The sequence below is a fragment of the Notamacropus eugenii genome, chromosome 6, assembly GCF_028372415.1.
Source record: "Notamacropus eugenii isolate mMacEug1 chromosome 6, mMacEug1.pri_v2, whole genome shotgun sequence".
In the NCBI taxonomy this organism is placed as follows: Eukaryota; Metazoa; Chordata; class Mammalia; order Diprotodontia; family Macropodidae; genus Notamacropus; species Notamacropus eugenii.
Genome location: NC_092877.1, coordinates 127779478 through 127806617, shown reverse-complemented (window position 1 = coordinate 127806617; position 27140 = coordinate 127779478). Strand labels below are relative to the sequence as shown.

General features: G+C 37.8%; 1 long non-coding RNA gene across 1 annotated transcript; it reads right to left on the bottom strand.

The window, feature by feature from the left end:
• Positions 1-394: 394 nt before the first annotated feature.
• Positions 395-26329, bottom strand: LOC140511793 (uncharacterized). The gene is made up of 3 exons (XR_011969672.1): positions 26080-26329; positions 9318-9346; positions 395-1833 (listed from the first exon to the last, which is right to left on the bottom strand). It is a non-coding gene; the product is annotated as an uncharacterized lncRNA (long non-coding RNA).
• Positions 26330-27140: the final 811 nt, after the last annotated feature.

Below are 27140 nucleotides of genomic sequence, written 5' to 3'. Positions count from 1 at the left end.
TTTCCTAGGTCTCTATTTGAGTGAGGCGTACACACCATTCACATGTCTTAGCACATCTGAAAGCATGCTGAGGGGATTCACTCATATTTAAAGAACTATAACATTTAACAATTGTTCACATTAGTGGGGACCTTGACAGGGCTCTGAAGTGAAATTATTTGTGGAATGAATCTCACAGGATTTTCACAACAACCTGTCCCTGTTCATTTCAGCTATGTTCACCCATTCTTAGGAGGATTTTGTTCATCTGCTGAATGTAAGATCCATACATCATAGGTTAGATTGTTGAGGTTGAAGTTCAGTGTTCGGGGTCAGAGCCCGAACCCCTGGATCCCCCTGACCCACAGGCTTCTACTCTGTGGGCCCTGAAGGAAGGAGACTGGAGACAAGATGATCCAGGCAACAACAACCCTTTATTCAGCTGAGGGTTAGGGTTTATAAAGGCTGATCCACCAATCACATACATGCTGAGCTCATCCCATTACTTCACCATCTCATGACTGTTCCACATCCTTACACCCGCAGTAAGGAAGAAAGCTTATCTTGTTCCTGCAGCTAGTTCCTGGGTTCCCAGGCTCACTTGTAACTTTACTGTACAGGACATTGGTATCTGCAGGAACATCAGGTTCCAGGGTCACACAGAGCTTCTGCCAGGGTGCGCATCAGCACCGTTCCCACGGGAACAGGCTTTGCCTCTGACTTGCACCCCCTGGGACCCTCTGGGCCCCTTACAACTCCCCCTTTTTGTTTTTGCAGCTCTGAGGTACCATACAAGCAATTCCAGGGGAGCCACAGTTGTGATCCAAGTCCGTAGTTCTATACAGGTGAAGTCTGGTATCTGTCCCATCACAATCACTACTATATACTGCTCTGCACCTCTGCCCACATTCTCGCTAACCCTCCTACATATAGTACATATAGCTAATTAGCAGGCCTAAGGCCATAGCAGATGTAAAGAAACAAGCAATCACAACACAGCTAATACATAGTTTTTGTCACATCTAACAGCCAGATGTTGCACCATCTCTTTCTACAGAGAATGTATACTCTTGAGTTTGATACCAAGTATGATTTACCTTAGCAGGGAACATAGCATATGTGGGTTGCTGTATAATCATAGCAAAGGGGTCTGATTGAGAATTGATACATCGAGATAAAGTACAATACATATCATCCTTAATACCTCATGGTGGTGTGTCTGGTCTTGAAGGAGTGGTGGCCTAATAAGTGAGGATCCTGTTCCAATCACAATAGCAATATATACATCTGAGTAACAATATACATACGTCTGACATCTGAGTGACAATATAAATACAACTGAGTCTAGGTTACACGTGACTGGTCAGTGAACAGTAATACGTAACTGGCACATGAATCCTATAGGTTCAGCTGACTACTACAGGAGGAAGGGAGATAACGGCTGCTGCTGGGGCAGACTGTGTCCTTGAGGGAGAAACTGCCTGAGATGGTATTTAGGGGCTAGAGAGAAACATATTTGGGAAAAGTGATTTCAGTATTAGGGTCCGAGGACATACGTTCAACTGTATACAATGCGAATTCAGTCTTAGGGCCCAAGTACATCTGGCCAAACTGAGGGCCCACTACGGCCAAACTGAGGGCCCACGTCACTCCCCCTTTTTGTTTTTTGACGAAGAGAAGAACCCAGATCTACGGCGTAAGGGACGAAGGTCTCAGCGTCTGCAGCTGGCATCCTGATGAGAGGGGACGGAGAGCCGTCCCAGGCACACAAGGTCCAGACAGTGGAGAGGTCACAGCAGTCCAGAGGGTGACGAGCCACGGACGGTAGGTCACATAGAGCCAGAACAGTCATCTCTAAAGTAGAAGACATGAAACCTGGAGGAGACAAAGCTGGCAAGGAGGTGAAGCAAGCAAAGGCCAAAATCGACCAGAAGGGGTTAAAAATGGTAGTTACATCATTCCTCTGAACAGACATCCCCACACTTTCCCGACATGCTTAAACCCCCTGATACTGGCACAAAAGTACCCGAAGCAATGATCAGGGTATATGAAGGGCCTTGATGACCCCACACACCCCACCTTCCCGTCTGCTTTCCCTAGTGTCAATCAAACCTGTTATGCGTCCGAAGCTGTTGGACCCACCATCCAGACTGCTTTACCTTCCATAACCTTCCTACCACAGACAGGTAGCACACAAGGCATAGCGTCACTACCAGAGCTGTAGGGCCATACACAAAAGAGACCCCTAACTCGAACTGCACAACTGAAGAGACGTCCAGCAATGTTGCACAGGCTTGTTTATGTCCATGCTGGAAGAAAACTCGTAGAAATGAAGTGGAGAATACATTCACACATGGATTTCAACCTTTGCGTGTCAAAATAGCAAGATCTTTTCTGCTGCAGCACATCTTCCAGAAATCTGTCCGGTGCCTTTACAACAGTGTCACTTGAAGACAAAACCGTTTACAATGATAGTGAAAGCGAAAGTAACATTCCTCAAATGAACCAAAGCCGTAATCATCACAGAATGCCCAGGGAAAATGCGCAGGGGAATTTCGTGTTGGTAACAGTATAAGACTGATTACAGAAAAATGGTACTTCTTTTAAAATGCTTCTACACAATGAGGACATCTTAGGGTGAAAGGAATGTACATAAATGTTTGATCATACCAAGTTCAGGTAAAATAATATCAGTGTTCCGATAAAACTAATATTGGTGTTCCCAGTACAAAAGGGCTCACATATGTTGCTGGTCACTTGCTATATTCAGAGAAATTTGCTATAGAAGGAAAAGCAGGGACATGTGGCATACCAAATAAGACAGGGTAAAACATCCCTGACTCTGTTTGAATTGGGTAACAGTGCAATACTCCAAACCATGCAGTATCTATTCCATAGCCAGACTCAGGAATAGTCAGGTGAGAAACATTCCTTTTTCCAGGACACAAGGGAAAAACTGACCAGGAGGATCCCATCCTAGAGTGAGTCTAGAATTGTCCCCTCGGTGTTTCCTATCCAGATACAAACTTCACCTGTTAACAGTGCAGGATCACAGTCCTTCTGAGTAACTTGTGGCAATTCTCTCAGATACTGATTTAATGCAAGCAACGATACCCAAATTCAAACTCAAACTTAAAATGAAACTAGCTATAGTCCCAAATGCCTTTACCTTAAACAGCAAGTTTCACTGCTCACAGCTCAGAACCAGACACAGTTCTTTCTATACTCATGGAGTTGCAATAAGCAATGAAGATTAACAGGACTCACATACATATGAGATTTCATTTAAAAGCCTTCCTTCTCAAATTTAAAACTTGTCCTGATATAAAGGTCAATTATTAAAAATCTTTTCTGTCTATTACAACTATTGAGCAAGTCACATTCATTGTTTATGAATTATATAAGCTAAACAAATTTCTTTCTTGGGACTGATGACCTTGTCCACATGAAAGAGGCCTTGGCAGTTTTACAAAATAAAAGGAATTGGCATGGATCCCATGCTTGCCAAACCCCAAACATACAGGAGGACTGTTCTGAATGGGCAGAACCAGTCTAAATAAAATTTTTACTCCATTCTTTTCTTTCTATACGCAGTAATCAATTAACAATTTTAGGTTTAGCATTACAACAGCAACTTCAAAACGTAGGTAACACTCTTACAACTTTCAAAAATGATACACAAATTATTTTAGCTGTAACTTCTGTAACAGTCAAGGGGGAAAATACCTGGTTTCTCTAAAGGGCAATCACAGCACTATAAGACAAGGGTACAGGACAGGTAAAGTTTACAATAACATAACTTGAAAATTCAGAGTTAAATTGCCTTTTGTAACACAATTTCTGGAATACCATGATCACTAACTGTACAATACAAGACAGTGTTATTACAATTGAGAAACACAATAGTAACCCAAACAGTGAACTGTAGGTACCGTTATTTACATTTCCAATATACACTCATAAGTGACTAGCAAGCACTGCCTTCTCCTCAGGCTTGATCAGTGGGACACTATACCCCTGACCCATGGTTCCCGTTTAACTGCGAGGCGCTGCTACCCAGCGACTTCTTCCCGCTTCCTGCGAGGCTCTCTCTGCGCTGTTAATCAGCGACTTCTTCCCACTACGCGCGTGGGGATCTCTGCGCCGGCTGACGGCGACTTCTTCCCGCTGCGCGCGCGGGGCTCACTGCGCTGTCTAACAGCGTCTTCTTCCCGCTCCCAGCGGGGCTCCCCCGTCTCCCCACTGCCCGCAGTGAGGGACTCGCGCTGGCTGTCCAGCGACTTCTTCCCGCGGTTAGCGGGGATCTCTGCGCTGCCTGGCAGCGACTTCTTCCCGCGGTCAGCGGGGATCTCTGCGCTGATGAACAGCGACTTCTTCCCGCTCCCAGCGGGGCTCACCTTACTCGCTTACGGGCGTTTGGTCCTTCCCCCCAACTATGGGGGGCCTGTGGTCCCTGTGCTTACCCCAGTCCCCAAAACTTTGTGAATCTGCCCTGTCTGAATTATCCAATGAGAAGCGACATCATACACTTAAAACAATTACAGCAAAGAAACTTTTTCTCTTTTTGGTGAGACATGAGATGAGTAAAACACTAGTTAGGTTGCCTCCATAGGGTGAGGGGAAAAAGTTCCCCAATTTCTGGTCTGTCTCCCCACCTTCACAACCTGGCCAGGGTTAAAAGGTAGAAAGAGAGAGAGAATTTTACCAACAACTTTTCAAGGTACTACCCAAGTTATTCTAGTGGGCTTAGATAGCAGCCCCTACTAAAACTGTACATACATTGTTTCTTGGTACATGTTTCTGACCTGACCCGAACTGACTTTAGCAGTCACATAAACTACACAAGAGGAGTTCCTCTCTTTCTCTCTCCCATTCTCTTCCCTGATGCTGCAGCCATCAGAGAGAGAGAAACAGAGGGGGAGGAAAAGAGATAACTGCATTCCAACCAGCACAAGGGCATCGGCGGTATTAACACACAAACACATGCACACAAATTACAGAAAGACAGAACACAGACACAGACACTATGTACAACCTAGGTATGTGGCTTTCTTTCTTTCACTGTGGCCACTCGGTACCATTGTCTGAGGCGTTGAGTCTCCTTGTTGGGCTTGGCTCTCCATGCTGTCAGGTTTGTCCCTCCTTCAGGTCCTGGGCTAGAGTATTGTTGTGGCAGGGCTCCTCGGCATTCTGAGGGCCAATGACCCTTTCTTCTACGCTTTGGGCATGGTGTTTTAGGCCTCACTCCTGGCCTGCTCCTACAGTCTTGTTTAAAATGACCTGTTTTTCCACAGCTATAACATTTCTGTCCTTGATACTGTCTCTTTACCTGTTCCTTCACATGAGCTGCGAATGTTACCGAACCTACATCTTCACACCTTTGCATCATCTCTTCCACTCCTGCAGTTCTGGGCAATCCTGTCATAGCCATTCTGCCATCTGTATAAGTTCCTGTTCGTTTTTTCTGTAGCTTTGGATATAACCTCTCTGGACTAAGCTCTCTACCTGTTTTATCTATAAGCAGGGTTACTCACAGTCTGTAACTTTCTTCTTCTTGTCCCAGTCAGCCGAGTGCACGTCTCTCCCAAGCTCCACAGAACCACCGGGGCACTGACTGGAGCATGCAGGTGGCATCACTCTCGTGCGATTCCGAGCCCACGCCTTGCAGGGGGACCTCGGTTTCCCTTCCAGTCCCTGTTCGGGCGCCAATTGTTCGGGGTCAGAGCCCGAACCCCTGGATCCCCCTGACCCACAGGCTTCTACTCTGTGGGCCCTGAAGGAAGGAGACTGGAGACAAGATGATCCAGGCAACAACAACCCTTTATTCAGCTGAGGGTTAGGGTTTATAAAGGCTGATCCACCAATCACATACATGCTGAGCTCATCCCATTACTTCACCATCTCATGACTGTTCCACATCCTTACACCCGCAGTAAGGAAGAAAGCTTATCTTGTTCCTGCAGCTAGTTCCTGGGTTCCCAGGCTCACTTGTAACTTTACTGTACAGGACATTGGTATCTGCAGGAACATCAGGTTCCAGGGTCACACAGAGCTTCTGCCAGGGTGCGCATCAGCACCGTTCCCACGGGAACAGGCTTTGCCTCTGACTTGCACCCCCTGGGACCCTCTGGGCCCCTTACAGTTCAGCTCAATTCAATTCAATAATCGTTTTTAATTACTGTGCAAGGTGCATGCTAGGTGCTAAAAGAATGAATGAGAAACCATATATTAAGCATTTACTACATGCCAAATACTGTGCTATGTAGTTTGAATACAAAGACAAAAATTCACAGACAGTCTTCATCCTCAAGGAGCTCACATTCTAATGAGAGAAACAAAATAAAAAGGGCAATGGTGGCCAAATAGGGGCACTTTGATCTTAAAGAAAATAAGGATTGTCAATAGGGTCCAATGGGAGTAAAGTCTAAATGCTAATTTTTCATTAGCAGTACCTTGGTATCATAATTTTGAAGATAAATAAGTCCATTTATTTTCCTTTTTAAAGTACTTTAAAAATATATCCATGTTAGTTGCCATATATCAGTCTGGACTCTTTCTTTTTATTTTAAAAATGAATGCATTTAGTATCTTATTTTTTCATTAAATTTGCTAATTTTCTTTCTTTGGGTATGGAAATCTGTCAATTGATTGATGTATGTACCAAATCACTGCAGTATTTTGAAAAGAATGCTGTAAAAGAAGTGAAAACTAGGAGTTTCACTTCTGCCTTAGATAGTATCTGTATGAGTATGGTAAGGCCAAGTAGTCTTTGAGAACCAGAGTTAGATCTGTTTATGATATGAAACCTCCATCTTGATAGAAGAAGTTTTAATTCATGGACTGCCTGCTTTACAGGGGCAATAAGAGTGCAGAAGGATCTCAAAATGATGCTATATGAGAAGTGGTCAAAGGAATTACATGAAGAGGAGAATGGAGGAGGGGAAAGACGGTGATGATGTTCTTGTAAGCCCTTGAAAGGTTGTAATGGGGAAGACTAAATAGGTATGTTTCCTTGACCTGATAACAGAAATATGAAAAATATGTGGAAGTTGATAAAAAAGAGATTAAGTTGTGATATGAAGCCAATATTTAAAAAAAAATAGAAATATCCCAAAGTGCAATGGACTGTCTTGGGAGGAAAGGAAAAAATTCCAAAGTTCTCTAGAATGATCTTGACTTGAATATCCTCTACGAAAATCAGTGGAAGGGTATGTCAGAACAAGGCTATTTACATTGGTGAATTGCAAGTTCTAATTTTGCTACAAAAATGTCTTTTTTTATATTAAGCACTGTAACCTCAAGTTTTGAATTAGTAAGATATGAATATTAAGGTACATTGGAAAAATTAATAATGCTAAAATGAAAAGTCGTCTTTTTCTACACACCAAATGTGATTCACACATTTTCACCACCCCAAAAATGAACTACTCAAATGGAAAGACTATTTTTACACATTTCTGATCCAGAAGACATGCTGTTTTATTAATTAGTGTACAAGGAATTGTTAGGTTAGATGATTATGTTCAATTATGTATAATGAATGTAATTAATATAGTTGCTGTTTTAGGTTCTGGAGTTAATAGTGCCATTAAAGGCTGTTGTTTTTGTCGTGGTACTTGTTATTGTTATAATAGAATGGTGAACCTCAAAATAACAGTGAAGATAAAAGTTGGATGCTCTTTCTTTTTTATTTTGACCCATTTTTAATAGTAGTTCCTGGACTCAAACATATTCTGTCATGGTAACTAGCACATCATAATATGTCAGATTAACTTAACCTCCTGAAAACTTAGCTTATTTATCCAGTTACAGAAAGTGCAATCTTCCAGTAGCATTATTAAAAACAAAAACAATAATTTTAAATGTGGGGACACATACATTTTTGCTGATTTGAATAAAAAGAACTTATCCCTATACTTCCCACTTATCAAGTGTTCTTTAAAACTATTGGGTGTCATTTTGTGAATGTGATTTTCACAGAATTAGCTATCAACATTTATGAATCACAAGATATTGTATTTAGCTGACTTTTATTTAGAGCTTTAAGCTTTGCAAAGCATTTTATATTTACCTTACTTGAGTCTCAACACACAACTGTGAGAAATGTATTGTTTGTTTTTATTGTTGTTGTGGCCATTGTTTCACTTTTACAGATGAAGAACTGGGCACTCACTAAGGTTAAGTGACTTGACCAGGGTCACAGAACAAGTGTCTATGACAGTGTTCTAGCTTAGGTCTTCCTGATACTCAGTCCAGTGGTATCCACCATGCAAGGTTTGGAGTAATTTGGTAATATTTCAGGATTGCTTCAGTTGATACAAGATCTCTTCATTAGAGTTATTTCTTCAAGGGGACAGATCATAATTTGACTATGCCTTCTCATCTTATAAGACTTTTGCTCAAATCCTCCCACAAATTCTCATAAAATGTTTACACAAAATGTCTGGGGACAAATTATAGATTTCCTAATATTGCATGGTGCCAATCATTGATTATCCCTTCCTCTTACGATTAATCCACTTTCTTTTTTCATCGCACATCTCACTGATGAATTTGGTGATGGAGATATGATGATCATATCTTATATTTGAATCTTTTCTATGATTTTTTTTAGGTTTACTTATTTTAAAGGTAAATGCATAAGTGAAGTAAAATGCTTTCTTTTCATCTTTATACAAATTTGAATAGTAATAATAATTACAGCAAGAAGACACCATATTTACATGATGCATCACATGTATCACAATGCTTCCCTCAGGACAACCCTATGAAATCTGCAGTATATGCAACTACTATCTCCAGTTTCTGGATGAGAATACAGCACAAGTAAAATCTTCTAAAAACACCATTTCTGGAATTATTTATATCAGATTAAATGGAATTTTAAGAATTTATTTAAAAAATCTGGAGACAGAGAGCTTTCCAAAGATACACTTAACATATTTGAAATGAACATGATTTGAAGGAATCTTTCCATTTAATATTTTTTAAAATATGGAAATGAAGTCATTTTTAGCAACATGGAATTTCCATTGCCCTTTGGTTTCTTTTATTTAGCCACTCAAGAAAAAAGTGGTTCTTATTCTCTCTCACAAGTTTTACTAAATAACTATGTGCCATATTCTAATCTAAGATTGGCTAATTAGATAATCTAAGCATAGACAACCTAAGCATTCAAGTTATCTCTCCCAGGTTGAATAAGGCAGCAAAACTGAGAAGATTCTAAGTTTGGAAGAATATCACTCATCTTGATAAATGAATCACTTTGTTTTATATAATGTTAATAGCTTTGTACTTGAAATTTCAGCAACTATATGAGTATTTGTAGGGGTACTTACAATAAGCAACATGGCTCACAGCTTCTCTCCTGAAATGTATAATAGATTTTAATGTTCTAGTGTTCCAAGGCAGGCATAAATATACAATTAATAAATTAAACATAGTATGAAATAATGTTGGCTAGCCCTCTCAGCTACACATACACACATACACACACACACGTCTACAAAAATAGCAAAATGCCTCCATTTTCCATCCCCACATAATTTCCACAGATCAAAGGTACTTCTTTACACCTGCAAAAACCCTTCCTTATCTTTAAGTGTCACTCAATACTATTGAGATAGTGTTATGTTAGGGATAGCTCAGTGGACTGGGAGATGGGAATACTTGGATTTATATCTCACTTCAAATAGTTTCTCATCATGTGACCTTGAGCAAGTTGCTTAACTTCTCTTGAACCTCAGTTTCCTCTTCTGCAAAACTGGAATAATGATTGCACCTACCTTGGAGGGTTATTTGGAATACCTAATGAGGAAGTTTATTGTAAAGTTTTTTGCAAACTTTAAAATAATATTTAAGTATTAGCTCTTAGCAGAATCAATTGCAGCCCAGTGGGTGGCCTTTAAGATAGGAAGGCCCCAGTTCAAGTAGCACCTCTCTTGCACAATGGCTGTGTGATTCAGGGCTAGTCACTTTGTTCTCCCATAATCAAGGCAACTCAGAATTATTCATTCAAGGAAGGTGCAAACCTGCATTGGCAAAGGGAATTTCCTTATATGTATTTCCTATAGCAGTAAAATAATAGGTCTATTCCAAATGTTATTTCATATATCATATACCTTGTTTTCTTCTATTTTTCCTTTTTTTCTGTTTCTTTCTCCTCCTCTTCCTCCTCTTCTTCCTCCTCCTTCTTGTTATTTTTCTGTTTTTTGTTCTTCTTCCTTTGCCACTTGGCTCTTCTTGTTCCTGTTTCCTGCATTGCTTCAGGTCTGTCTTTTGCCCTTGCACATAGTCGTTGGCCCCTGTTCAGTTTCTACAAACTGGAAGATTCCACTTTATTTCTTAACTAGACACTGTCTGCAGCATCCTTAGGCCTCTGTTTGTCTCCATTTGCTGAGCTGAGCTGCAAAATAGATGCACTGATTTATCTTTGCATTTTTCCAATCTGGATTATGTTCAGTACTCTTTTTACGTCTTTGTTGGAGTAGTTATGGAAAAGAGTGAAATTTCAATGTGTCCGACTGTGACTGATCAGACCAATATGAGCTCGGAATGCTCTACCACAGGTTGGGCACTGTTGATCAGTCCCAACAGTCCCTGTTGATCTTTGGGGTGGATATCCCAAATTTGCATATCCTTCATTTACTTTATGCTATCTCAATTCTGCTTTACTTAAAGAGCACAGTACCCTTTCTAATGTGGGCACATCATGCTGAGCAGTCCTGTGCCAGTGTCTCCCATGTTGCATAGTCAAATCCAAGGTTGTTGAGAGAGACCTTGAGAGTGTCCTTCTTCTGGCCACCATGTGATTGCCTGCACCATGCGAATTCTCCATAAAATAGTCTTTTTGGCAAACATACATTTTCCATTCAAACAATGTGGCTAGTCCACCTGAGTTACTCTGTCTGAAGCATAGTTTGAATACCTGGCAGTTCACCTCGAGCAAGGAGTTCAGTGTCTGGTTCCTTATCCTGCCAGGTGACTTTCAGAATATTTCTAAGACAGTTCCAATGGAAACGATTCGGTTTCCTGGCATGGCACTAGTAGACTGTACATGTTTCACGGGCATACAACAATGAGGTCAGCACAACGGCTTTGTAGAACTTCAGTTTGGTATTCAGTCTAACACCTCTTCTCTCCCAAATTTCTCTTCAGAGCCTCCCAAACACTGAGCTAGCTCTGGCAACAAGTGCATCAACCTCATTGTCAATGAGTACATCCCTGGAAAGTACACTACCAAAGTAGTTGAACTTATTCACAGCATTCAAAACTTCTCCATTTGTTGTATTACATGGTTCCACATATGGATGGTGTGGTGGTGGCTGATGGAGCACCTGTGTTTTCTTGGTGTTGATTATTAGTCCAAAATTAGCATAGGCAGCAGAGAGTTGATCCATACTTCATTGAATCTTAACTTCAGAGGCTGCATCTAGTGTACAATCATCTACAAACAGAAAATCATACACCAATATTCCCTCCACTTTGGTCTTGGCTCGTAACCTTTTTAAATTGAAGAACTTACCATCAGTATAGTAGTTGACCTTGATGCCGTGCTCATCCTTATTGAAAGCATTTGTCAACATGTCTGAAAACATCATGTTAAAAAGCATAGGAGCAAACACACAGCCCTGTTTCACTCCATTGGTGACTGGGGAGGCACAAGAGTATTGTCCATTATCTAGAACCCGAGCAAACATGCCATCATGAAATTGATGTACAATACTGATGAACTTCTCTGGGCAGCCAAATTTTGACATAATTTTCCATAAGCCCTCACAACTAACAGTGTCAAAGGCCTTGGTCACATCTACAAATGTGTGCAGACTTTTGTTCTGCTCCTGGCATTTCTCCTGGAGTTGTTGGGCAGTAAACACCATATTGACAGTTCTTTGGCCCTTTCTGAAGCCACATTATCTCTCAGGTATTGGACCATCTTCTAGGGGAAGCATCATCATATTAAACAGGACTCTAGCAAGAATTTTGCCAGCAATAACTAAGAGAGAGATGCCCCTGTGATTATCACAGGACAATGTATTCCCTTTGCCTTTATAGAGATTGACAATGGAGGCATTCTTAAACTCCTGGAGGGTAATCTCCTCTTGCTATATAACCTGGAAAATTTTAGTCAGCTTTTGTATGAGCAATGGGCCCCCTACCTTGAAAATCTCAGCTGGAATAAAATCTGCACCAGGTGCTTTGCCACGTAAAAGTAGCCCAATGGCCCTCAAAACCTCTTCTTCAGTTGCAAGTTCAGCTAAGGAGGGATTGACTTCAACCTGAGGTAAATGGTTAGTGGCCTCAATATTGACTGATAATGGTCTGTTGAGAATACTATGGATATGTTCAGCCCATCTCTCTAGGATCATGTCCCCATCACTCATCAATGTGGCTCCATCAGCACTGAGTAGTTGTGATGCACCATAGGTTTTTGGTCCATAAATAGCTTTTAGGAAATCATAAAAGCACTTTGGATTGTTACTATCAGCATAAAACTGAATTTCATCTACCTTCTTACTGAGCCAGGAATCCTGCATCTCTCTAACCTTTGCTTGTACTTTGCTTTTGATGGAACTAAATGCTGCCTTCTTAGAGGTGGATGAACCATCCTGTTGGTAAATCCTGTGGAGTTCTTGTTTTTCATTTAGCAGCTTTTGAATTTCCCCATCATTTTCATCAAACCAGTCTTGGTGTTTGCGAGTGTTCTGACCCAGATGAGCAAATGCAGTGCTGTACGCCAAATCTCTGAGAGCTGCCCACTCCTTTTCTGCTGCTCTGTTGCCAACTGTGTGGTGGCTCAACTTTCCCTCCAAGTCAGAAACAAACTGTTTAAGCTCAGAGAAGAGCTCTAATTTGTTGACATTAATTCTTCTGGTAGTCATTTTGCCTTGGGGGCACTATATTTGATGAATGATAAAGATAAAAATAAGACCAATCTGCAATTCTAGTCAAAGAAAAGTCTAACTTCATTTCTTCTTGAAAGCCTAACTTTAATTATTCTTGAAGGAGTGAATTAAATAAAGAAAACTTCTTGTTCAAATGAAGAAAAGGTTGCAATTAGACTAAAGTCACAGAAATGACAGTATTTCTTAGCTTTCAGCATCATGCTGTCTGTTTCTTTGCTAAAGCTCAATCAGCTGGCACTGATAACATGGCAAGTCAAACACTGAAACTGTTCAGTGTAACCATTTACTGGTCCTGAAGTTGGAAGTGTAATTTTCCCCCAGGACAAAATGTTTATTATCTCAAGAGTTGCTTTGCCGTCTGTATTAAAAAATTCTTAACAGTTTTTTTGGATTGTGATTTCTAGGTTTTGTTTTTGTTTTTGTTTTTTGTTCATCTTCTTCTACATTTATGATCTTTGTGTTACCTCTGAAATGCCCGTCTGAGGGGTCAGGTGCTTTGGCTTGTGTTGAATTGGATTATTTGAACATTAATGCCTTTTGTTTTTCTTCTGTCATTCCTCTCCCTTCCCTTACTTATTTTTGTATTTCATGGTCCAAATCTATTGTTCTTTCTCTCTCTCTCCCTCTCTCTCTTTCTCTCTTTCCCTCTCTCTCTTTCTCTCTCTCTCTTCCCCCCCTCTCTTTCTCCCTCTCTTTCTTTCTCTCTCTCTCTCTCTCTCCCCTCTCCCCCCCTCCACAGCTTCTAAATCTTTGGAGAAAATCTCTATTATTTATTCATATTTTTCTACTCTAGTAATTTCATTTAAAAATTATGTGTTCAACACTCTCATTTTTGAACTACATTAATTCCTAATTTCTTGATTATGAATTTTAATAATAATGATAGCTTGCATTTGCAAAGGGTTTAAAGGTTTGCAAAGCACTCTTTCTTTGTTTCTCTCTCTCTCTTTGTATATATATATATATGTGTGTGTGTGTGTGTGTGTGTGTGTGTGTGTGTGTGTGTGTGTGATCTCATTTTAATATTTGTATTGATCATTCTGGAGATCTTTATTATTATTCCATGATCTCGGAGGAGTCCACAAAATTCTATCTTTCCTCGGGGTCCATTGCTTTCCTTTTCTTCATGCAGTTCCTTGTTTTGTTTTTTTGTACTTGAGGCTTTACTTATCCGAACTTTTATTGGTTAGACCTCTTTTGGCTCATCTGCCTATGAATTTAGCTTTCAGTGAAATCCTTTTTATTAGATGTTTCTGTCTTTTTCTCATATTCCCTATCACTGTCACTCACTCTTTGAGTCTTCCCTAGCTGGTAGCGGTTTACAGTGAGCGGAGGGGTTACTGGTGGCCACAACCTCTTTCCCAGTAGGAGATTTGGGGTTCACCTAGACTTGGTTTCTCCACTGTGTATTTTCCTGGAGGAGAATAAGGGCCTGAAGTGGTTTCCCTGGCCTCTTTCTATCTGCCCAAATGCCCTATTCTTTCCCATTTTTTGTCCTGAGCATAGCTATGAGAACTAGCCCATTTAAGTTCTCATTCTACTTTCAACATCTGGGTTATATTTTTATAAGAACATTTTACAGATAATGAAACTGAACCTCAGAGAGAAGTGATTTTGCTACAACTAGAATTCAAACCTACGTCATCTACCTCTAAATGGAGTGTTCTTTTTATTATACACTGTTACTTTCTCTTCAGAGTTCAAAAATCAATCAGTCAATTAACAAGTATTTATTAGTAATTTACTATGTCCCAGACATTGTGCTGAGCACTTGGAATAAAGTGCAAAAAATGAAATAACCTATGGAGTTGTAAAGAGCTATTTTTCAAGCAAGAATAAAACTTCTCGGCAACAAATTCCTAAGAAAGGTGCGTGTGTGTGTGTGTGTGTGTGTGTGTGTGTGTGTGTGTGTGTGTGTGTATGTGTGTATGTGCATGTGTAGATAAATTATAGAATGTGTCAGTTTCAAATAAATAAAACTGTAGCTTTATAATAACTCAATTATATGTTCTCCTAATTTAATGCCGTTTGTGGTAAATTCCATATCACTTCAGTGTAACTCTACCCCCACCCAGAGAATGTCCTTGGGCTTTGAAGTGTCATGTACTACTAGAGGCTAGCCTTAATCACTGAATAGGTGTAGCCTCAGACCTAATTAAGACCTCAGTTTAGAAAGGCTAAGGTCTCCCCTTGCATACGGAGCTATCTCTACTCATTCTGATCTACCTCTTGCCACTGGATCCAGATGTCTTGGGAGGAGAAAATGAAGCCAAGGACTTTGCACAGCTGTGTCTCACTTGCAATTCAATTGTAAGACAAGGCATCATCTCCTGATGTCCTTGGTTCTCCTTGAGAAGGACAGAGAACAACAACATTGTTGGTTGAACATTGAGTCAGAGGAACAACGATTGGGAAGAAAGGATTACCTGTTTTAGGTGTGGGCTATCTATATTCTATTGATATAGATAGAAAATTAGCTAGCTTTTATCGAGTGCTCACAACTCTCAAGGGAAAATGCTATTATTTTACAGATTATGCGATCATTTTACAGATTAGAAAATGGAGGAGAGATGTCAAGCACCATGGTGATGATGCACAGAAGTATATTGGAGCCAGCTAAAGAGAGGTGAATGTTAAACTTATAGCTTGTGCATTTATATCTTGGTCAACACTACTAATCAGGGCTTAATTTATTATTTTATTGATTGTCTAGTTTTAAGAAAGTGATGGAGAAAATATTATAATGCAGATTAAATTTAAAAGTGTCTTGAATTTTCATAGAGTCAGTTTTTAAACATAAACCAGCACATTTCTGTAATATAGGGTTTTGGGAAATAAGCTAGAGAGAGGTCTCTGAGAGAGATGCTGGCCTTAGTGGCAAGGACATACAGCTCAAAAACCAGAATTAAGACTAAAGGCAAAGGCTAGATTGGCTTGAATTAAAATCTGTGTTCCAAAGAGTTTAGCTTGGGAGGAAGAATTTATTTCTCTGAAAGAAAACCATTTTTTTTTGTTTATTTGTCCAGACCCTGAGAAACTTACAGACTATTTCTTGTAGGGAGAAACAAATTAGGAAAGCTTTTTTTTTTTTTTTTTTCACACAGACTTTTGCTTCTCTCAAGGTCCTTATCTGATGACTGGGCATATTTATAAAAGAGCTATCTCAGGGAAAGTCTCAAAGCTTTTAACTAAAAGAGTAGTAATAGAATTTATTCCTGCTGTGAAGAAGAGACAGGACCCTAGCTGTGGAATCTACCTGGGATTAGAAGCCATAAACAGACAGAGGAGCTCCTTAACTACATAAACTAGTTACACTTGGCAATTACTATTACTGACCATAGGAACAGTGAAATGATCCTGAATAGCAGTCATGCCAGAGCAGCAGGAATATGTCAGACTCTGACTCTCAGACTACACAGCTGACAAAGAATGCACACTACGTGACACTAGTAAGGGAGTAGGCCTAGAATTGTGAGCATGATGATCTCACCAGAATACCTTGGGTAGCCTACTGTGTTGATATTGTGAATTTTCCCTTTATACTTATGGACTACTCACATGTATATCTTATATTTCTTTTCCACATATGTTCTCCAGTCACTTATGTTTACTATGTGGATGTACTTCTAAACACACACTGTGGCCACAAGTATTTTCTATGCATTTGCTTACTTTACACATTTCCTGTTTATAGCCTTTCTTTCTAGTAGTGGTGTTTATATTTATGACAGAGTGTGCCCAAGGTTTATGAGGGAAGTAATTTGCTTTTTTTCTCAATAATGCTTTGTTAAATATCTTTGTTTTGGATTTTGTCTCTTGACTGTCTTTAAAAAAGAGATTAACACATTGAGGGGGCTTATGAACTAAAGTTTGAAATGGATATGATCTGATGGCCTATCTTCTTCCTAGGATCACCATATCTGGGCACTGTGTGAATTGGAGGTGCTCCCAGATTCCAATCCTCAACAAACTGAAAAAGTCAATTGTTCAAACATTTGTGAAGACCTAAATGTGTGTACTCAGACTATAGGAGGTAGGTACACATTTTAGATTAGATCATCTCTGTCTATTAGGGGCCTAAAGACTAGCAATTTGATATATACATAGAACTATGATTCAATATAATATACCTGAGAGAAGAAAAAAGCAAGTGCTGAGAGTGGAAAATAATTATCAACTAAGTGAATAAAGGAAACTTTCTTGAAGTTGCTAGTGTTTGATATGTACTTCAGAAAATAAGAATTCAGTATGAGAGAAGGCTTTATAGATACGGAGAAGAGAAAAAGCAAAGGTCCAGATTGAACACACAAAAGTATTAGTTAATTGAAAGATGTGACTAGCCAAAACTGAATTTTGACCAGGGTCAACTGAGATGAAAGATTGGGCACACAAGCCAAGGTCAGTTTCTTTAAGAACATGGTCACTCAGAAAACAGTGGCTCATTCTTTCCTGACAAAAAGGCTTGAGGAAAAAGTTTCTACAGAACAGAGGTATGAATGTAGCAGGACCCTCAAGTGGTAGCAGATAAGGAAAATTTACTAAAATGTGGGACACAGGGATAAGGTAACAAAGGGAAAGGGATGGCTTAATTAGATGGTTGCTTCATGTTTTCCTGGTGCAAGTTATGGCTGTGATTCAGTGTAAGCCTTAAGGATATAAAGCCAAAATACTTCCCCCCCAAAAAAAGAATTCCTTTCACTCAAAAATTTCCACTGAGGATATACATATGCAAAGATAATAAATTCACCATAATTTGAGGAAATAGAAAACTCTACTACCTAGGAAAATATGATAGGAAAGTGTAGGTCCATGGGTACAAGAACCAGCGAAAAGTACATCTTGGTTGGATCATAGATTACAAAACAGGCAACTAGACAGGAGAGGGAACCAAACACAGAATCAGAACCACCAAGTTTAGATTCTGCCTCAGACCTTTATTGCCTGTTAAACTGGGGGTGGGGCAACTCACAACTTCTTTTGACCTCAGTTGCCTCATATGTAAAATGAGGCAGATAGAATCAATAGCTTCAAAAGAAGTCCCTTTCAATTCTAATTCTCTGAGCCTATAATCCAGTGTTGGAGTGCTACAAGTCTGAAAGTGAAACTCACTTGTAGAAGGCTATGAGCACAGGGGCAAAGGAGCCTGAACTTTTCTTTTTAGACCATAGAGACCTACTGATCAGATCTATACATAAACAAGATAAAACTGGCAAGGATGTGAAGGATTGATAGGAACCAGGAAAGAATGAAAGCAAGGTGACTTTTTAGGAGTCTAGATAACAGTCTATATAGGTGATGATGAGGGCTTGCACTAAAGTGGGTGGCAACTGTGAAAACAGAGGGGAATGTACATGACAGAATAAACAAACACGGAATATATAGAACTTGTACTTCACGGAATAGAAAAGGTAAAAGGACAGTTAAAGATACCGTCAAAGATTCAAACACTGGAGACTAAATTTACCACTGAAAAAATGTTAGATCAGTAGAAGGGACAGATTAAAAGACAAATATAAATACACTTAATTTTGAACATGTTCTGTTTGAAGTTCTAGTGGAGTATCCAAATAGGAATGTCATATTAGTAGTTCAAGATACGGGTCTGGAACCTAGAGAGAGAGTGGTCAGGGTTGGATATGTGGATTTGGGAGGCAACTGAAAGGAGGTGACGTTTTGCTTAAAATGATTGGGAGAAACTATATTGCCAATGAAACAATATAAAGCAGTTGTTCTTAATATTGGTTTTTGTGTCATGAATCTCTTTGGCAAACTGGTGAAGCCGATAGACTTTGCAGAATAATTGTTCTAAGTGCATAATATATAATACATTAATTACAAGGAAATCAATTATATTTAAATTAAAAACATAATTTTTCTAAGTCTTACAAACCCCCTATCTATCTATGGTCTGGAGATTAAGAACTCCTAGTATAGTGGGAGAGAAAAAAAAGGGGTCAAAGTTAGAACTTTAGCAAAAAGCTGGGAATTTTATAGACCTTTATGTGCTATAGAAATGAGAACTTTGAATATATCACTTTTGCAGAAATGGAATGTGAATAATAAAACTACTAAGCAGAATTAGAACCAAAGCTAAATAGTTAGAAAAATAAAATAATCTCCTTTATCTGTGTTATTCATTTTCTAAAGGTCTGGTAGTATAATCTCAGATGTTTAATGAATTCCTATGCTTTTTGGATAGGGTGATGGGAACATCTTCCTCTCTCCCAAACCATCAAAGCATCTTCTTCTCTCACTGTATGTCATATTAATTCCACTATCCTCTGTACCTTCAGTTGCTATGAGACCTAATAGTTGGTGAATCAATGATCTCTAATCCTAAGACTACAGTTAATTTTCATGATGGTGAACATGCGTAAAATAGAAATTCTTTCTAATGCTCTTTTTAATAAACATCCTCAGAAAATATAACTATTTGATGACGTTATCAGTGTATGCAGTTGTTGGATAGAGATGATTTAACCTATTGTTTAGCTTACTTTATGAAAAAAACTCCCACATCACAATGGTGTTCTACTGTGTTTCTCTTAGAGAAACAATGCTCTAAAAAGAATATTAATTTTAAATTAAATCAAATAATAGTCTACTCTGTGTGGGAAATTGAGTTAACATTATTAGGTAATAAACTAAAAAAAAGATTTTTATAAGAAAATATTAGTTACTCCAAGTTGAAAAAGCTCAGTAAGAGATTGCACAGGAGAAATAGTTTGAAATATTTTAAAATTTATGTTTTTAGCCTGTGGTAAATGACAGAAAATCCAGACCAGAATATGTTGGATTTCTTCCACTAGAAAAAAGAATAAAGTAAACTATGAGGGAATTCATGGACAGAAAGTGAAAACCTGTTTTCTCTTGATGATAACATATTATCCAGTCTTACTTTGGTTAATTTTACTTTCCAGACATTAGTTTCTAATTTTACTTTCTTGTTGCTTTTTAGTTAAATTTACTTTCTAGTTAAGCAAGCAATGAAAAAATATGCTCCTAAGAGTCTTCTATTGTTTGAAATCATCAAATAAATATGAAGGGCATTGCTTTTGGGTGGACGTAAAATTTTCGGCTTCCTAAATTTTATTGTAAATAAGCAGAGTTATAACTGGTTTGCGGCAACAGGGCTTGGTCCTAAGATACCAAACTTTAGAGGGTGCAAAAATTTAATGCATTCATTCCTTCAGTTCCAAAATTTGTATTGTTTCTTCTTTTATTTCCACATCAGGGATTAAAAGTTGATTCAGGGGACCTTTTGTATTGCCTGCCCTCATTGCCAAAACTGATAGTTGTGATTCTTTAATTGAACTAGAAATATGATTTTTTTGGATCTAGGCATTATTCACTGACCGTGAAGATCATGATAATATTTGGAACAATCATATCATGTTCTCTGCTCAGAGGAAAATGTAATACAGGATAGAGTTAAGGCATATAGGCTCATATGATTTTAGAGATACAGAGATCTTACAGAACATCTAATCCAGCACTCTTGTTTTAGGTGATGCTCGAGTAAGATCAGACAGGAGGCAAGTGGCCAACCCGGTATCTGACGCCTGTTTGAATCCAGTCCTTGTGATTCAAATCTTGAGTTCTTTCTACCTTAGCATATAGACAAAAAATCAGAACAACCTACTTTGTGGTGTATTTGGTGCCTAGATTTCTGACACTTCAAATACAGCAAAGCAATTCTCAGTCAATGCAACCTATTCCTTCCTATGATAACTTCTCTCATTCACTAGAAGAAGGAAGTTATTTTCTTTTAACCTTCATGAGATGAGAAAGGTCAGATAACATAAAATTACAACACTTCAATATCCTGTATTCCATGTTCACATATCACAAACAAATATCTAGTTGCTAAGATGGTGACTGAAGATGATACCTCATCGGAGGCTCACCCAACACAGTTCTTTCTGCTTTTGTGCATTTGTGTTTTTTCTTCCAAAAACAATCTATGGTTAAGTTACTTCCAGCATTTTTACTGTGTAGAACCAAAAAACTGATGTGTTTGACTTTTCCCCTGTGATATTCTCTGATGGTATCTGATGTTGAGATTGTATTGAAACCTCTGCTTATTATGTGTAGGCCAAAAGGGTTAAGGGAGGAACAAGAAAAGTTAAATGGTAGGAAAGAATTTCTTGATGACACTGAAGTACAAAAGGGTCAGTCCTATTTATAAATGAGAATTAGTATTAGCTCACTGCACATTTACAATTCAAACGACAAGAAGAGACTTTTAAGAGGTGATTTACTATTCTCAGGCCAGCACTCATGCCAAGAGAGCTAAAGAAACTCCACTAGCTGAGCTAGTAAAAGTATTTAATATACTCATCTAAGATCTCCACAAGAGTGGCTTTTTGGCTGCAACAATAAGGCCTGCAGCTATCTGCTTTCTCTACTGTCACCAGCAGATATCACTGAAGTCAATTAGAATTACTACAGAGGATTTCAGGCAATGACATATGCATCTTTTTTGTTCTTGCATAGGCAGCTACCCAAAGGTCACTAATCCATGACCAGAGGGAGGAAGATTTGGCAGTGATGTGACTTGTACATTGACTGAACAGCTATAATAATCTGTTCAAATGCCTTTCTGGGTAACATCACACTGATTCCTCAGCAAAATAAAGTGGGATACTTTTCACTCTCTTTATTGGTACATATCACCACTATGGAAAACAATCATATCAATTAAGCAGTGCTAAATTGCTTTAAAAACAAAATTGCATGGAGGTGAGGATGTGGGAATAGAAGGGGGAGGCTGATCTAAATAAAGATATGTACATTACAAACTTTGTACAAAATGAAAACCTAATGGTAAAATTCCTGACTTTTTTCTTTTAAAAAATGTCATACAAGATATCATATAGATATTTAATGTAAATAGTAACTATGACATTTTTAAAACCTCTGCATGGGATAAAACTTTTTTCGATGGAAATTGGTCAAACTCCTTTTATTTTTCTTTCCAAAGTTTTACAAATTAAAACAATAAAGATTCCATCAAATTATACATTTCTATACCTTTCACTCAGTTGTGTGTCCATAAGGATAAGATTATATAGAAAACTGTTCACAGAAAATTTCCCCTTTCTACTAATATCTTCATAAAGCATACTCTTTGATGTGTATAGATGTAATTTCAAATAAAACTTTTGTAGATAGAATGGTGGGAAAAGGCATGAAGGACTATAAATGGTATTCTTTTTTTACATCACTACCCCTTTTTTTTCTGAAAAAAAAATATTGTTATGAATCATCCATCCTTTCCATTTGCCCAACCAATAAACATTTGGAAAACTAATTTTTGAGGAAAATTGTATCACCTCAAACATGTTCTGCTATCCTATTAGTCATTACTCTTCAAGATTTTCTTCACAAATGTAATTGTTATTTTCCTCATGTAAAACACAAGGTACAACTGGTAAAATCTGACTATTATTAAAAAACTAAACAGTTCCATTTTATATCTTTCTTATATTTAATTTTATTTCTTTTATGTCTTTTGAATTAGAAAAAAATAATTTGATGTGAAAAAAATAGAATGATGAACAGGTCAAATGAACTTCCTTAGAAGGTAGCAGGTTCCCCTTACTCAGACAATTTTATCCATATATTGGATGACCATTTGTTGGGCAAGATACTGAGTGAATTTCTTTTCAGGTACAAATTTCATTCAATGATATTTTGACCCTTTTAAATTTGAAATTATTTGATTCAATAATTTATAAAAGAAGTATTATTTCACTTAGTTGTGTCTCTTTTCAAGATCTCTTCAGGCTAGTTTTTAACCTCAATTTATTTATTTAATTGTTTTCAGGAGTTCATACTCATTATAATCTTCATTCATCATCCATAGTAAAGTTTTGTAAAGAACTCATGGGCTCAGTTTCATTCTTGTTGCCATAACAGATGTCAAATATATGTTGGTCAAATATAATTGAATTGAGTTTGGGAGCATGTTGTAGCCTATGTGCATTCGCATAAATTTGTATTTTCATTACACCTCAGATAATTTGTAACTGTGCTTTTCCTGAGATTGGATTTTTTTGCTTTTGTCTTTGTATCCTTAATATCTGGTTCAGTGCCTGACACAGAGCATCAGTCAAGTAATAAATCAACAAGAATTTATTAAACATTTACTATGTTCCTGTGATAGGTACTGTGATAAGCATTGGGTGTATACAAAAGAGAAACTGAAATTCGCAATACCTTCAAGGGGTTTACATTCTCACATAATTGAGAAAGTATCTATATAACAGACCATTCAAGACAAATACAGAGTAAATAGAAGGTTACCTTAGAGCAGAGTACACTAGCAGGTTGGGGCTGGCATGGAAAACATTCTGCAGGAGGTAGCAATCAAACTGTATCTTAAAAGATGTAAGGGATTCTTAATATTAGCAGTAAGGAAGGAGAATGTTGTTGGCCTAGGAAATACTCATGTGAGTGCAAAATGATTTTTAAAAATTATATCTAATTGAAGGATTAAAGGAGGCGTAATTCAAATCAATTATATTAAAAAATATATTTATCAAGTGACTACCAAGTGTAACATATTTCACTAATCGGTAGGAATAAAAATAAAATACGATCTCTGCCCTAAAGCACTTATAACTAATAGGAAGAGGGAGTGATATACTGTATATACAAATAATTGTTATATAAAGTAGAATATGATGGAGGCAAGTAAGGAGGAAGAAAAAAGTTTCTGATAGTGAAATTTGAGAAAATTTCCTGGACACCCAAAATGAAGATAAATTTGTCATATATTAGCCAGTAAACTTTTACTAAGTTCTTACTGTGTGATAAATACTATTCTAATGATTGGAAATACCATAAAAAGCAAAAACAATCTCTACCTTTAAAGAACTTACTACATTACTTGCATCCTTCCAGTGATGCATTTTCATTTTTATAAGAGATGTCAGCGTGTTATAGGAACCACTCCCAAGATGTCTAAAATGAAAAGGGAGAAATCTCCTGGGTATTGGGCAGACTTTCAAAAAAATAATTTCAAAAGTATATTGGAAAAAAAACTGCAGGGGGAAGAAATATAAAAATGTGATTTTTTTCACAGGTAGAAAGAAATACTGATGATATCACATATCTAACAAAATATCAAATAATATTAGTAGAAATATATGCATATAAACTATGTAGTATATGAACATATTGATGCTTTCACTTATTTACTCATTGGACAAGTATTCATTAAACACTTCCTATGTGCTACTCCTGGGCATATGAAGACAAAACGGGAATTAGTTCATTCCTTCAAGAAGCTTTTATTCCATTAGGGGAAAATATACAGATTAGTAGATACAAAACACATACAGAGTAAACTGAATGCAGTTTCTGCAGTTGGGGACACCAACACTTGACAGGAACCAGGATAGTTCTTGTTTGCATAGGTGGTAATACTTAAGATGAGTCTTGAATGAAACAAAGGATTCTTCTGGGGAAGAGTTAGGACTGGGGCAGTTAAATGGTATAGTGGATAAAGTGCTAGGCCCTGGAGGCAGGAAGACTTTTCCTGAGTTCAAATTTGACCTCAGACATTTGTTAACTGTGATCCTAGATAAGACATTTAAACCTGTTTGTTTTAGTTCTTCATCTGTAAAATGAGCTGGAGAAGAAAATGCCAAACACTCTAGTATCTTTGCCAATAAACCTCAGATGGGGTCATAGAGAATCAAACGTGACTGAAATGACTCCACAGCAAGAAAAACAAGATGGACTGATTACATGGAATACCAATAATATTATGTTTTGTTGGTCATACTTCATTCAAATCTTTAAATTTTAATTTATATGTATAGTTATTTCATATCGTAAACAGAACACCCACTCTAATACTTGATTATAATACCCAGGCAAACAGGGTTGCTTGGAGACTAAATCATCAGAGAATGGTGCTGCCATTTTTGAAAGGATTTCGGGGGGCCTTGGTGACAGACAGAATCTCCCTAACTAGTTGGGAAGAGCCTTAATTCCAGCACTTTGGTCACTTGATGATGAGTTCTTTAGATATGAAATAATGAAATCCATGAAACAAAGAAAAATTGTCAAGTAGATCTCAGTCCTTTGTGGTCTTCAGTGGGAGGGATGGAGGGGCAGGAAAGGGGGTAGCATATTTTAAGAATCACACTTTTTAGATCATCTCAGAACATTAACTTGGCTATTCATATTTGTAATATGAACTCTTTGTTCGGTGACTATAGGGTGAGGGATTTAAGATTATCATTATTGAAATTCTTGAAATAAAGGAAATTTAAAAATATAAGTAAGTCATAGGTAGATTGAAAGATAGCTGGTGGTTCTGCCTTAGAGGGATGAATGAAGGAGTTAGTTTTGTTTTTGTTTCAGTCACTAGCAATATCATTTTCATAGGGCTTTTGGTTGTATTGTATATTGTATTACAATGATCATAAGATATATTTGTAAAATGTCCATCTTGAAAGTAATAATAGCTACCATTTATATTATGCTTTTAGGTTTTATAAAATGTTTCAAAAATATTCTCTTACTTTATCCTCACAACACCTTGAGAGGTAGGTGCTATTATTATCTCACTCTTACAGATGGGGAAATGTAATGCAGACAAAAATTAAGTATCTTGACCAGGGTCACACAGCTAGTGATTGTTTATTTTCTGAGTTAAAGCTGCCTGGCATTCTATCTACTGGACCACCTAGCTGGAACAACATATTTTGCTAAATAAATAGCACCTCCCTCAGAGGAGGTACAAAGAACAAAGGAGATAGTATATGTGAGGCAGTTTATGAGTCTTAGAGCATAATATAGATTCTAGGTATCATTACTATTCTATTTGATATCAGGTTAAATCATTGGCTCACTAGAAATATAGAAGAGAGGTTGAACTTAATAGCTGTTACAGTTCTAATACTATTCTGACAAGTGGGTTCTAGCCTCTGCATCAGCATCCAAAGTAATAGGGAAAACCACAGCTTCCTACATCAGTTCATTTCATGTTTTGGAAAGCTCTAACTGCTAGTGTGTCACTTCTTCATATTAAATTGGAAACTGACTCCCATAATTTCTACTCAGTGACCTCTGGAGTCAAGCAGAATATAAGTGAGCCTCAAGTTACCTTAATCAGACATCATCACCAAACCCAATCATCAAATACTAAACTCTCTTATAAGGAAGTTAGGATCTTTACCTGAGTGTCTCCAGTTCAAGCTGCCTGCTCCTTGCTTCTCATCATCGTCACCTGGTCTTAATCTCCAGGCAGCATGAATGGGCCCAGATGATCTGATTCCTCTCTCTGTCTCTCTCTGTCTCTCCTCTGTTCCTTTGACATTAACTCCAACATTCTTTTGCATAATATTCTATATTCATGGAAATATTGTTGTAGTAATGAAAAGGCACATTCACCTCTGAGTCAAGGAGGTCAAATTTCAAGTCCTCACTCTGCCACTAACAATCTAGATCACTGTGGAGAAGTCGTTCAACCTGTCTGGGATGCCATTCTCTTACCTGTCAAATGAAGTTGGAATAAATGGTCTCAGGTATCTAAACAATGATGGTAAGTGGAGGATGCTTGATTCTCTGGCTACAGAAATATATATTATGCCTCCCCAAGTCAAAGCATTAAGACTTCAGAAGGGGGAGGTGGAGTGAGGATAGAGTATCATGCATCCAGCCTTCCTCCTTTTTTCCTCCTTAAGGTTGGGAAAAACTGAATTGGAGCTGATATTTAGAGCCATGTCAAATCCATGCTATTTCCTTTCTATTTTGAGTTGTGCCATTTGACACACTGAAATAGAAAACTGTGATAGCACTAAAAAAAGGACTTGTCTGAAAAAAAATTGGAAATATATCCCAAAGCTTAAAGAAAGAAAAAAAGAGGCCACATTAATGGAAAGATTTGCATTGAAGTCTTCTCCCACACTAAGAATCTTGCACGGATAAGACTCTAATAAATGGAATGTTTTGAAGTAGAGAAAGTAATTTTCTAGGAAGAAATAGTTCTATTCCATTTTTCATAAATAAAAATGCATTTATTTGGTGGGGAGAGAGACTTTTGATAACTGTGACTCATTAAATACAGCATATCAAGTTTTCTATTGACCCTTATTTTGAATATCTTCATTGACATTTTTCTCAAAATCTGTTTTCATTTATTTAAAAATATTTTTCTTGTGGAATTTTGTTTATCCTTAACCCTACCTCTATTAAACTTTCCTTTTTAACCAACCAAAAAAAATCAACAAACAAATA